The sequence below is a fragment of the Phyllobates terribilis genome, unplaced genomic scaffold (genome assembly GCF_046119375.1).
Source record: "Phyllobates terribilis strain yellow unplaced genomic scaffold, ASM4611937v1 Scaffold_1__5_contigs__length_1240528914, whole genome shotgun sequence".
NCBI lineage: Eukaryota > Metazoa > Chordata > Amphibia > Anura > Dendrobatidae > Phyllobates > Phyllobates terribilis.
In genome coordinates, this window is record NW_027362761.1 from 756788780 (window position 1) to 756800266 (window position 11487).

General features: G+C 46.8%; 1 long non-coding RNA gene across 1 annotated transcript in view; it reads right to left on the reverse strand.

Moving 5' to 3' along the window:
* LOC141170859 (uncharacterized) overlaps nt 1–9693 on the reverse strand; it is a 54004-nt gene extending 44311 nt beyond the window's left edge. The window contains exons 1-2 of the long non-coding RNA XR_012252318.1: nt 9492–9693; nt 8628–8741 (exon numbers count right to left, since the gene is read on the reverse strand). This is a non-coding gene — a long non-coding RNA (uncharacterized lncRNA). The remainder of the gene's footprint in view (nt 1–8627; nt 8742–9491) is intronic.
* Between the last annotated feature and the right edge of the window lie 1794 nt (nt 9694–11487).

Genomic DNA, 11487 nt, shown 5'->3' on the forward strand with positions numbered 1-11487 from the left:
CCGTGCCAAAGACACTGCTGGGAAACAGCTGGCGGTGCTGGAACCCAGGGTAAATACTAAAAACAGAGTGGAGCCAGAGGCCTAATTGGAGCAAGTTTAAAATCAGTAGTAGTGTGAATGTGGACAGAGTAGGAGAAACTGCCGTACGCACAGCAGGGGAACAGCTGACGTTACTGAACCCCAATAACACGGCAGCAAGTGTTGACTGTGCAGACAGCACTTCTGAGCGCCAACTGGCGGTGTTGGAGCTCAGGGATAATACTGAAAACAGAGGAGCCAGAGGTGTAATTGGAGCAACTTTAAAATCTGTAGTAGTGTGAATGTGGACAGAGCAGGAGAAATTGCCGTACGCACAGCAGGGGAACAGCTGACGTTACTGAACCCCAATAACATGGCAGCAAGTGTTGACTGTGCAGACAGCACTTCTGAGCGCCAACTGGCGGTGTTGGAGCTCAGGGATAATACTGAAAACAGAGGAGCCAGAGGTGTAATTGGAGCAAGTTTTAAATCTGTAGTAGTGTGAATGTGGACAGAGCAGGAGAAATTGCTGTACGCACAGCAGGGGAACAGCTGACGTTACTGAACCCCAATAACACGGCAGCAAGTGTTGACTGTGCAGACGGCACTTCTGAGCAGCAACTAGCGGTATTGGAGCCCAGGGTAAATACTAAAAACAGAAGAGCCAGAGGTGTAATTGGAGCAAGTTTTAAATTAGTAGTACAGTGGATGTGGACAGAGCAGGAGAATTTGCCGGACACACAGCTGGGGATCAGCTGACGTTATTGAACCCCAATAACACTAGAGCAAGCGTTGACTGTGCAGACGGCACTTCTGAGCAGCAACTAGCGGTATTGGAGCCCAGGGTAAATACTAAAAACAGAGGAGCCAGAGGTGTAATTGGAGCAAGTTTTAAATTAGTAGTACAGTGGATGTGGACAGAGCAGGAGAATTTGCCGGACACACAGCTGGGGATCAGCTGACGTTACTGAACCCCAATAACACTGGAGCAAGCGTTGACTGTGCAGACGGCACTTCTGAGCAGCAACTAGCGGTATTGGAGCCCAGGGTAAATACTAAAAACAGAGGAGCCAGAGGTGTAATTGGAGCAAGTTTTAAATTAGTAGTACAGTGGATGTGGACAGAGCAGGAGAATTTGCCGGACACACAGCAGGGGAACAGCTGACGTTACTGAACCCCAATAACATGGCAGCAAGCATTGACTGTGCAGACGGCACTTCTGAGCAGCAACTGGCGGTGTTGGAGCTCAGGGATTACAGTTCAGGTGGTAGAAACATGAACACAACAGGAGACCTGGATACTGTTGCCAACCAATTATTTATTCTGGAAGAGGACTGGCAAATTCATGCGAGATCCAGGCCTTGTTCATTTTGAGAAAAGTAAGCCGGTCAACGTTATTGGAGGATAGTCGCATGCGACGGTCTGTTAGTACACCACCTGCGGCACTAAAGACGCGTTCCGATAATACACTAGCAGCAGGGCAAGCTAGCACCTCCAATGCATACTGGCTAAGCTCTGGCCATGTATCCAGCTTACAGACCCAAAACTTGAAGGGGGAAGAGCCGTCTGGGAGTACACTGAGAGGGCAAGACATGTAGTCTGTCACCATCTGACGGAAACGTTGCCTCCTGCTGACTGGAGCCGTCTGTGATGGTGTAGACATTTGTGGTGGCGGGAACACAAAACTTTGCCACATTTCGGCCATACTGGTCTTGCCTTGTGCTGAAGAGCTGCTTCTGCTCCCTCTTTGTGCAGAGCTTCCTCCACTGCCTCGACGCACTGAGCTGCTTTGTAAAGCACTAGCAGCACTGCTCTCGGTTGGAATGGAGAACATGATGGAATGCACCAGTGTGTCTTGGTACTCCCGCATTTTACGCTCCCGGTTCAACGGTGTTATGAAGCTTTGTAAGTTGTCCCGGTAGCGAGGATCTAGGAGGGTGGACACCCAATAAACAGCCGTGTTGAGAATGTGGGCGATGCAGCGGTCGTTTCTCAGGCACTGCAGCATGAAATCAACCATGTGCTGCAGACTGCCAACTGGCCAAGAAACGCTGTCCCCTGCTTGAGGCGTGATCTCTGCCTGCTCTGCATCACCCCACCCTCGCTCTAGATACTGACTACTAGAGCATTGTGTACCTCCCTCCTCTGGACAGATGTCTTCCTCCTCCAATGACTCCTCCTCATCCTCCTCACAAAGTGTCCCCTGCCTAGGCCTTTGTGAGGAACTATGTTGCGCAGACTGTAGAGAAGCAGATGGCATTTGTGACTCCTCATCCTCCACCTCTTCCAAAACCTCGTTCCTTAGTGCTTGCAGTATTTTTTCAAGCAGGCAGATAAGGGGGATAGTCATGCTGACTAGTGCATCATCTGCACTCGCCATCCACGTGGAATAATCGAAGGCACGCAAAACGTGGCAAATGTCCTTCATAGAGGCCCACTCAGTGGTGGTGAAGTGTGAACGGCGCGCACTGCGACTTGTTTGCGCCTGCTGCAGCTGGTACTCCATTACTGCTGCCTGCTGCTCACACAACCTCTCCAACATATGTAACGTTGAATTCCACCTGGTGGGTAGGTCACATATGATGCGATGTTCCGGAAGACGTAATCGGCGCTGCAGAGCTGCAATGCGCGATCTTGCATTGCTGGAACGCTGCAAGTGAGCGCACTCTATGCGGACCTTGTGAAGCAGTGCATCAAGATCCGGATAGTCCCTCAAAAAACTCTGCACGACCAAGTTGAGCACATGTGCCAGACATGGGATGTGAGTGAGGTTGCCTAGGCCCAGAGCTGCCACCAGATTTCGGCCATTGTCACAGACTACTATGCCTGGCTGGAGATTCGCTGGCACAAACCACACGTGGCTCTGCTGCTTGATGGCATTCCAGAGCTCCTGAGCTGTGTGGCTTCGATTCCCCAAAGAAATTAATTTTAATACGGCCTGTTGACGTTTGGCCACGGCTGTGCTCATATCGGTCATCATAACAGGTACCGTTCACGGGTCGATGTGGAGGTAGACCGTGACGGCTCCTGGAGCGCTGATTCAGAGGAACTGGAGTATGAGGAGGAGTCAATGTGTACAGACTGGATTCCTGCAATCCTTGGAGTTGGCAGAACACCTACAGCACCACTCTCAAGATCTGTACCCGGCTCCACAACATTTACCCAATGGGCAGTGAGGGAAAGGTATCGTTCCTGTCCATGCTTACTGGTCCACGCATCGGTGGTCAGGTGGACCTTGCTACTGACGGCGCTTTGTAGCGCATGTTTAATTTTTCCCTCCACATGCTGTTGCAGGGCAGGGACGGCTTGCCTGCTGAAATAAAAGCGGCTGGGCACGTTGTATTGTGGGACTGCCAATGCCATAAAGTTACGGAAGGTGTCAGTCTCCACCAGCCTGAATGATAGCATTTCAAGGGCCAGTAGTTTAGCAATGCCAGCATTCAGAGCCTGTGCTCGGGGGTGGTTTGCCGAGTATGGGCACCTTTTCTCCCATGCCTGTGCTAACGATGGCTGTAGACTGGCCTGGGAGTGTAAGGATGACAGGGAAAGTGGTGCTGTGGGTGGAATTACACTGTGTCTCTGTACAACAGTGCCAGAGATTCTTCCATGGCGATCCTGTGAGGAAGCCGAACCAGCTGTGTGTGAGCTGGAGGAAGAGGCTACAACACGAGCTGAAGAGGTGGTAGGTGGCGCTGTAGGTTGGCCTAGGTCTTCAGTGTGTTTTTGTAACTCCACCACGTGCTTGGTCCGCACATGTTTCCACATATTTGTGGTATTGAGGTTGCTGACACTTTTCCCTCTTTTCACCTTCTGATTAAACAGCTTGCATTTGACAAAGCAAATATCAACTGCAACTGTGTCAAAAAAGGACCAGGCACTGCAAGTCTTGGGAGCGCCCGCTTTGGATTTTGGAAGAGCCATGCTCCTAATGGGTGCCGAAGTGGAGGCTACAGGCAACCAAGTCTGCCCCCTCCCTCTCCCTCCTTTTTGGGACGTTCTGGGAATCTTTTCCTCAGAGCTGCGCCCTCCACCTTCCTGTCCCTCACGCCATGATGGGTTAAGGACCTCATCATCTACACCACGCTCTTCAAACAACTGCTTCTCCTGGGTAGTCTCGACAGCACAGTAGGCACCAGAAAGTGGCACCTGAGTCTCATCATCAGATGCGTACTGAGGTGTGCTGCTGACCATAGGCACTGGCCCACCCGCCTCTTCAGATTCAGAGAGACAAAACGGTTGTGCATCACTGCATACTACCTCTTCTTCAAATTCTCGAATTCTGCTTGCTGGCCCCCTCTTTCCAAGCCAAGAGATTCAGAGAACAGAAGTAGAGATGGCTCCTGTCCAGGGCTCTCTGACTGCCTGGGCAATTTGGCAGGTGGTGAAGAGACAGATGGGTGCTCTTCAGTGCTCAGGACCTGAGAGGATCTGGAACTAATTGAAGTCGATGCGTTAGCTGCCATCCATCCGACAACGGCTTCAATTTGGTCCTCCCGCAGCAGTGGGGTACGGCTAGCTCCTACAAAGCTGCGCATAAAGGACTGTTCCCTGGTAAAACTGTGGGATGCTGAGCCACTGGTGCCCGCAGCAGGCACAGAATCCCCACGTCCTCTCCCTGCAGGCACAGAATCCTCACGTCCTCTCCCTGCAGAAACTCCACGCCCACGACCACGACCACATGCCTTACTCCCTGCCTTCTTCATCTTGGTAGACTGATAAAGATAGGCAGAAAAGTACTAAGGGCTTAGTGTGCTTATTCCTGAACAGCTGCTAACAGGTATAAGAAACACTAATTTTATAAAGTGTGGACTAGACTTTAATATGAGCTAATGTGGCCTACACAACTGTAAAGTGGAGTGTTTCGTGAACTTTATTTAGGTTTTTTTTGTCACAAAAAGACACTGGATGTGCCCAAAGATGTAATACCGATAGTATCACAAACTTTTTGTAGCTATTACAATGTAGGAAGGTAACCTACAATGCAATAGATGAGGCTACAAAAAATAGGCTAATACTAATCTGGCTGGGGCTGCAGGGCACAATGCTGCAGAAAGGCTCCTCTATCTACTCCTACTGTATATAGTGTGTTTGGAACCAATTTAGCTGAATACGGATGGAACCACCACACTAATAGGAGAAATCAGGAAAAATTGTCAATTAGCAAAAAAGGACAATGTATGAGGCAGTGACGCACACTGAGCGCACTACAACCAGACTTGGCTGAAGCACACACTACAGCATGAGCTGCACTCACACACGCAGACCTTGCAGACAGCGGTGAACAGCACAGAGAACTGTGCACTAGCGCTGCAAGGCACAGCGATTTATAAAGTAGCTTGGGTAAAGCAGAATAGAGCAAATAGGTAGCTAAAACTGTCCCTCAGAACAACAGCGTCCTATCCCTAACTGAATTCACAGCAGAGTGAGCTCAAAATGGCGGCGGCGGCTTTTATAGTGCATCATGACATCATTTCAGCAGCCAATCACAGCCATGCCATTAGTCAACATGCCTACATGCCTAACAGGATGTGCCCACACTTCTTAGGATCCTCATTGGCTGAATAAAATGAAACTGGCTCATTCCATTATGGGAACTTCCGATTCCAGTATACGATATTCTAAAAGTATCGGAATTAAGTATCGGAATTCCGATACCGCGAATATCGGCCGATACCCGATATTTCAGTATCGGAATGCTCAACACTAGTCACGAACTTTCATAAAATTAACAAACAATCCCCTTTTAAAAGCTGACCCAAGGGTACGGGCCCGGGAGCCGACCACCGCGACATCCCCAAGGCCAGGCAAAGGCCCGGCACCGAGTCGTCCCCATCCCCCTGGGCGAGTCATAAGGAGACAGGGCTAGTAAAAAACAAAGCCTTGCTCGAAATCTTCTCAATCATTCTATCAGTAACATTGTGGGGCCAGCAGCTGCGCAACAAACAGATTTGTTTCTGCTGCAATAACATGGGAGTAGTAATGGCAGTTAATAATCTGTCCGCCTCTTCCCCACCAGTGATAAGGGTTTTAAGGCAAGTAGTATTGGAGTGTTTATTGATAAACGCCTGTATAACGGCCTCACACATACCAGTTGAAAAAAACGCGATCGCTGATGCCCTTTCTCTTTGTCAGTGGGCCCAGAAGCGGAGGAGAAGGGGCTCGAGTGCCCACACCACTTATGGAAATTGGCATTCATGCAGCCCAACCTTTAATTAAATCATCCCTATCCCTTAACATGTGGAAAGCATATCAGACAGCTTGGGGGCTGTGGGAGGGTCGAAAAAGGGGGATAAGTAATGCTTTGTCTGAAGACGATCAGGTAGGCTTGCTACTCATATGGTTAAGTGAAGGAGCTCGGTAGGGGTGGTCAGCCACCAAGGTAAGTCGGGTAATCGCAGGCATGGGATTTGGTTTTAGGTCTAGGGGACTTAGAGACCTGACGAAGAACCCCTTAGTCAAACAAGCGGTAAAAGGGTTTAGTCGGGGGCGGGTGCAGAAAGATGGTCGGCGCTCAATGTCGTTCAAACTTCTGGAACGTTTGGGTAAAGAACTACTAGGAATCTGCAGCTCAGAGTATGAGTTAATACTCTTCCTTCTAGCTTTCTCCTGGGCCTTTTCGGGGCTCTACGAATTAGCGAGCTCATAGCCCCATCCAGAAGAGAAAGTGGAGGGGTACTAGCAAAGGACGTGTTGGCAACAAAAGAAAGAGTGGAATTTTAGTTAAGGTATTCTAAAACGGACCAGCTGAGAAAAGGGAAGAAAGTGTGGTTGGGAGTGGTGCGGGGATCAGAAATGTGCCCTGTAAAAACCTTCAAGCATTTCAAGAAGCTTGGGGGGGATCCAAGTGGCCCACTTTTATGTCACGAAGATAGAACATTTCTACCAAGATACCAATTCACCAGCATTTTTAGAAAATGCCTAAAGAAGGTGGGACAAGATCCGCTCAGTTTTGCCCCTCACTCCTTCTGGATAGGGGCGCCGCCACAGAGACAGCCGCGTGAGGTCTAAGCGCGGAGACAGTCAAATGCATAGGGGGGTGGGAAGCAAAATGATTTTTATCATACGTGAGACCACAGGCAACAGTTAACTTGCAATAAATGTGTGTGTTCGTGTTCTAATATCAATATTGTCTTCCGCTTAGGTTCCCTGTTGCTGGTATGGATAATGGGCCACTCCCACGTCCACTGGGGGTGTCACGAGCGGACGTGAGGCGAGACTGAAAGCAACTCAGCATCCTAAGGGACACGGCCACTATACACTGGTTGGAGTTTAGAGGGATAAAGTGGAGCAGGGTATTGCAGGAGGTAACAAAAGTCGTGCGCTTGGACCGCCCCCCGAATATACTGGTGCTGCACGCGGGGTAATGGCTGGGGAATTCAGCCCTGTAGGGAACTAGATAGAGTCATCAGGCACGATTTTTCACGGCTTTTGGGGGGTGGGTCTCGAGTACTTAAGGCGTTAAGTACTCTCGTGGTAGCGTGCTTAGGGTCCTTGAAGTTGGTTCTAAATAGGTATGGGAGTGTCCACAGGACATGAATCCCTCGGTTATATGTGGTTTTGGGGTCTGGTGAGTTGTGGGACTTACGACAAATGGATATCGAGTCCCGGGTGTGGCAGTTTTAAACCGTTTGGACCTCGACAGTTCGGGGGGTTCGTGAGCTCCTGGGCTGGTGATGTGCAGCTCGAAGCAAGTGGAATTGTGTCATTGGGATCACCAGACCCTTCTTAGCTTCAAGGTCCTTAACGTGTCTTTATGTATATAGATATACAATCAGGGGCGTACATAGGAATCATGTGGCCCCATAGCATAAGTTCTAATTGGGACCCCCATCTCAAAAAATATTTAAATAATTGTCGGGGTCACAGAAGAGCAGATCTCACAACTTTCCATCCTTTACATACTAATTTTCCTCCTGCTGAAGTCCTAGATTCCTCTTTCATTGCCCCATAAAGTGTGATGCCAACAAAAGTGTCCCCCAAACACAGTATGATACCCCCATGGTGAATTCCTCCACATGTGCAGTATAATGACCCTACTGTACCCCACCTCAACTCCCAAGGAAAAGTATGCTGACCCCAACACAGTATGATCCCCCTACTGTGACCCCCTAGAGCTAGAGAGGATGGTACATAATAAGGGAGGGTGTTATATATAATAAAAAAGGAAACTATATAACTAAGGACGACGCTATACATAATAAGTGAGTACACTATATACTAAGGGAGTATGCTATACATAATAAGTGAGTACACTATATACTAAGATAGTATGCTATACATAATAAGGCTACATTCCTGCATCTGTGTGCAGTGTCAGTGTGCTGCCCTGTTTTACTGACGCATTAAGCATGTCCTATTCTAATCCTCAAAATCGGATCAGAACAGGACATTCTCTGACAATCACAGATCTCATTCTCAGATCCGTGATTTTCATGAATGTATGAATGGATCTATAAAACTCTACGAGTCCCTGGACTATCCCATAAAAAAATCTGGCAGCACACGGACATTTCACACAAATGCGAGAATGCAGCCTAAGGGATTTTACACATTATCACTCCCAGTCACACAGTGCAGATACAGAATAATATTTACATCCAGGCACTTACCGCTGACGTCTCATCTGATTAGAGTCGGTTTCTGCTGCTTCTTCTCCATCTCATCAGACCTTCATGTCGACATATCTCCCAGTCACGACTCGTCTTGTGACGATGATCTCCAGCCTAGAAAATAACAAGGTCACATACATTGTATACCAGTTGCGTAGCTGCCAGGGGGGCAGAAGGGGCGGCTCTGAGGGGCCCACCCGGAGCTACTGCCACTGTTAACTATAGCTCTGGGGTAGTGCAGGGAGACATGATCTCCCTGCACTATCGATGTCTGTTCTGTAGACCGTAGAGCAGATGAGCATATGACTCCCTCCCTTCCCGAATCAGCCCCTGGCAGAAGATAACAGTCCTTCTGCAGTCCCAGAGAGAGAGTTCCAATCAAGATTCGGGTGGAGGCACGGCACCCTAGAGAGGTGAGACCCCCCATAACACCCAGTGTACCATGGTAGCCCTAAAGGGGTGTTACACATAGATAGTAAAAGTTCATTAAAAACAGGACATCTGAAAGGGAATAAATACCTTGCACAATTCAAAAATACCAAAAATGTTTACAGAGAATACCACATAGGTCCCTATTAAGATTATAAGGAAAAACCGGACTTAGGAAGGTGTGCTGTTACAGGCAACCTCAGGTAGAGGAAGCTCAAACTGCCAATGAATACATCTATATATTACTAATGCCAAATGGCCAGTTATGGTAATGGCATCTTGAGTAGATCTCACCCGGATGTGTGTGGGAAAACTGAAGAAAAAACAGGTGGGGAGTGGTCCCCACAAGACCCCCGAAGTGAGTTTCGCGAGCTGTGTACGAGCCTTAGTGGAAATACTTCCGTGTTACATCAGGGACATGACGGATGCCCTCACCAGGGTTGGCGGCATCCTTGTGGATTGCTGGCAGCGGATCATTCAGGATACTCTCAAAGCGTGTTGACAACAGAACAAAGCTTTAATTACTATAAACAGGTACAGATATGATAGGCTTTGTGGAATCAGGAATATACATATCTTAAGTGTCTCTGTGCAGCATCAGCAGGCTGCTTCTACTCTCATGCACAGACACAGGAAACTGAACACAGTCACATGGTCTTTTCTGTGTGTGAGCCTCTGGGAGTTTTTTTTTTTTACTTTATAGACAATACACAAACCTATCAATAGAACACTTACATACACAGAAATGGAGTTGTTGCATTTAACATATTCCAACATGGATGAAAATACTCTACTTATGGTGGCTGACGTAGAATCGTTGTACACGTCCATCCACCACTCAAAAATGGTCATCTGAATAGCCAAATGGAATAACATTAGTCTAAGCACTGTCAGTTTTTTCGACGGAGAGCACTCGGATTGGAAATACTGTCATGTTAATGTAGCCTTAATGTCACGGGTGCAGTTTTTAAAATGTTATCATTTTGTTTTATTTTCAATTATATATGCCCCTAAAAATCACTTCAAAACTGAATAGGTTCATAAAAATTAGGATTTGTAAATATCCTGGAAAAAATGAAAAATTGCTGTTAAATTATAACCTTCGAACATCATAATAAAATATAAGGGCATTCAAAAAATTATGCCGAAGTACAGAAGACATATGGAAAATGTATATTAACTGGTTTGTATGGTATCACTATTTGGTTTAATGATATAAGCAATGAAGGATTGAAAATTATAAATTTTTCTAAATCGTCATCAAATTTCAGCTATTTTCATAAAAAAATGCAGATCATAGCGACGTAAATTTACCACTAACATAAAGTGCAAAGTGTCACTGGGACATGTTGAAGCGTTCCACAGTTATTACCATATAAAGTGACACTGGTCAGAATTGAAACATGGGGATTGGTCATTTAAGGCAAAATTTGCTCTGCCGCTAAGTGGTTAAAGCACGCAGAATACACAACTGAGGGCCTTGCTTGTTTTTTTCTATTTCTTTTTTCATAAATGGGAACAGGAAAGAGTGAAAGTGTAATAAAAAGACTACTGAACTGTGATAATCAAACTTGTCTGTTCTGTTCAAGACCATATAATTTACACACACCTACAAGTCTGTTCACAAACCATTTTACAAACAAACCACTTTAATATGCCTATAACATTACCTTTCCCGATGGCCCTTTCTGTGGTGCGTTTTACTCCAAAATAAGTGTTTTATGTGCTGTGAAACGTATTAACCATTTCAGTATACATATCAGTTTATGAGAATGGAGTGGAAAAATGGAATAGCTTATTGCTTGGCCAGAGTTTGGAAACTTTTATGAATTGCTTCCTTTTAAAAAGTTGCAGAAAGGTGCAAAAAATAAATAAAAATCATCAATACTGGTGGCAGCAGAACAGTATAGAACATAATGGACAGGTCGGCAGATGCTACTGGTGATTTAGTTATTAGCATCAACCCTAAGGTGAATGAAAATCCTTACTAACCCATCCTTGATTTATTTTTGCAAATCTGATGTTTTCCACATGTATAGGACAATCTTGTACGGTCGGAGATGTCAAAGCCACCAACAGCACTGAATACCTACTTTGTAGGTAATGGAAGTTAGATAAGACAGAATTCCCATATCAAACTGGGAAAGTTCTCCCCATTGGTCCAATCTGCTGACCCAAAACTCCATGTGGTCAGTGCTCAGAATTTCTGCCACAGTCCAGGTGGGACTTAACCTGGTTGTCCCGGTGGTGTCTTTGTTTGCTGATGTGGGTCGGGTGGTGCAGAGACTGATAAAATGTGCTCTGTTATATATATTGTACTGTAATTGCTTCATCGGCTACTTCTTGTAGAGGTAGTGCTGGCATGGGCGAGGATGCACTGACTCTGGTGAAGTCTAGATGGGTTTTGGGGTCAGATAAGCAAACGGTGGGT